Here is a 2,813-nt window from a genome sequence, read left to right as displayed (position 1 = left end):
CATTAGCACCTCTAGTAATATATTTACTGAGAAAAATGGTGACGTGTTCAATACTTATTTTACCCACTGTACCTTACATTGTTTTTTCAGTTTAACTGTTCAAATGTACCCCACACTTATTATTGTCCTCCGTCGCCGAAGTGGGGGACAATAGAAATGCTCTCGGTATGGTTCGTCTGTTCGTCCATGACGAGGGACATCAGTGATGGTTGGCATCGAGCTCTATATTGTTGTTATTATTAAAGTTATCATTATTATTATTAGGTGTAGGTTTAATCTAAATGAATGATTCATCTTTCTTAATATTTATGAGATGACAATGAACGCCCTTGATGATTGTCAGGAAACAGATTTTGTACCGTATACCAGAACACAAGTGACTAAAGAATGTCATTCATTCGTTCAAACTTATCCATGCTAATAGTCAGACTCAAAAATTATAGTGTGGCTACACAATAACTTACGTGTGGCCATGTGTTAGCTATTGCATAATTTTTAAGCAATAGATGGGCTTTGTTGATTTTTCACTATCTTTGGAAACTGTTAGCAAACCAATTAGCTTACACTGTATTAGATTTTGCCAACTTTACGTCCGCTAACAGCTAACTAACAAGCTAACATCCACAGGTTTGTGTCAGTCCACCAGTCTTCAGCTGGAAGGAGACAAAGACATGAGACACAGACTGACAGACATCTTGGCAGTTAGTAATAATAAGATGTGCAATATTTATTGTGGTTCAGAAGTTATCAACATAACAAAGTGCAATAACATCTGGGAACATTGTCTGTCATACACAGCTATTTGATGATGAACAACAAAAGTTTTACGCTTTCTGTCTTGATAACTTTAGCACCAAAATAGATATTGTTGCAATCCTTTTCAGGTCTTTAATAGTGGACCAATTTCCTATTGGAAACATTTWGACTTTGATCCATTATGACAGCTTTCTAGATTACAGCCATGTTCCAGACAGTCTAAGAAACGTCCCCTCTCCCATTACTTATTGACTGAAATAAAAGGGTTTCCTGAGCCTTTTGYCTCACCCTGTGTATTTAAACATGTATGTATGTGTAATACTGACCTCGTTACGTGTACATTTTAGGATGTTCTTAGACATCAGATCAAACAGCCTCAGACAAGACAAAAAAACATTACATTTCATTTAAAACRTGATMAGACCTCTGAATAAATAGCATCAGATGAAACAATTTTGCCCATGATGAGGAGATGTAAACTTCTGACTACAACTTTACTAGAGCTACTGTGTATAAGATACTTTTCTCTATGTACCACTGTTGTTCTTGTCTATGAAAATATTCATTTGAAGTGTTAAGCCACTAGTTAGATTCAAATGTATCATCTCATGTTCTGTTTCCTGGCCCAATATAACTATCTGTATTGATAAAGTTGCAGATTATTGGAATCAGGCCAACACTGGATAACAGTTATTTGCAGTAGAACTTGTGTTTCTATATTATGATTTAAAATGCAGCTTTTTTTACTTTGCACCAATTAGAGGGCCTTTTTCCACGCTTGTATTTGGACCACAGTAATCCCTTTTCTACTGGGGGAACATGTGGATTATGTCGGCACACAAGGCCCCATGATAGCAGAGTTCAAGGTTGTTGAAGGCCTATTTGTCGGAATGATTAAAACCAAGCCAAACTTCAAAGWGCAAGGTAAACCACTGGGTGTTTTCCTTCAAGAGTAAAATTAAAAATTATATATTTCTGCCTTGATGAAATGGTCTTCTGGTTGTTTCAGTAACAAGAACGTGGATCCTTGCTCTCCTCTTGTTGCTCAGAGCGTTATCCTCTTGTTTTGTCTCTGTTTTGTCCCCTGTGACTAAATGTGCTCTGACTGAAAGCCAGACTCACTTCTGTTCTYTCCAGGCAGTGTTGGCTTTCATAGAGTCAAGGATTTTAGAGAATATACACTGCTGACATGAAAACTGGCTCAAAGTGGGGCGGAGCTGCAWTTTAGCTGTCTATTGGTGGACAAATGTTACCAGTATTGATTAATATTTAACAGTTATCTGAACCTACAGATGAAAACTAAATTAATTTGTTTATTTAAAGGGATCCCCACAATCTTCACCATAGTGAAGACCATTCTTCCAGGGGTCACAGTTATGGTGTTACCAATGGCAGCAGATGGAGGACTTGTTCCTTAAAGATATTTCCAGCTAGTTATAACACTAGATGTTATTTGATAAATATTTTCTTTAACTATGTCACCTTAGAAAAACTGTAGGTTGTTGAGTTTGTATAGATTAAAATTAAATTTATTTATTGTCACACGGACATCACCATGTTTTTTTATGCCGCGAAGCATACTGCCAACTCAACTGCTCCAAAATACAGGACGGATCCACCGGGGGGCGGGGCTTAATGATGTCATGTGTCACTTGTGACTTTACCACAAAGTAGTAGCCTATATGCCATGGCTATTAATGACGTACTTTTGTTAAAATTCAGGCCACAAGCATCACTTCTGGATCCTGCCTACTGCACATTGTTTTTAGCGTTAGCTCCTAGAACTAGACCATGAAAAAGTCATAAAAGTTAAAGCATCTGTGAGCTACTGGTATAAAAGGTGAATTCTGTTGTGTGCCGTTGTGTCCACTAACCAACAGGTACAAGAGAGTAATTGGTAATGGTAATGGTAATTGGGGATGGGTACAACCCAGGTAAGCGGGGGCCTCATAAGTGGGCCCATTGCTCTACCAAAAAGATACTGGGCTTTAATCAAACCTTTTGGTCCCTCGGATGAAGGACACCAGGTTAGAAACCCTCAGTGTTCTAAGCTTCTT

The sequence above is a fragment of the Austrofundulus limnaeus genome, unplaced genomic scaffold (genome assembly GCF_001266775.1).
Source record: "Austrofundulus limnaeus strain Quisiro unplaced genomic scaffold, Austrofundulus_limnaeus-1.0 Scaffold1103, whole genome shotgun sequence".
Lineage (NCBI taxonomy): Eukaryota > Metazoa > Chordata > Actinopteri > Cyprinodontiformes > Rivulidae > Austrofundulus > Austrofundulus limnaeus.
This window is presented reverse-complemented; position numbering follows the sequence as displayed.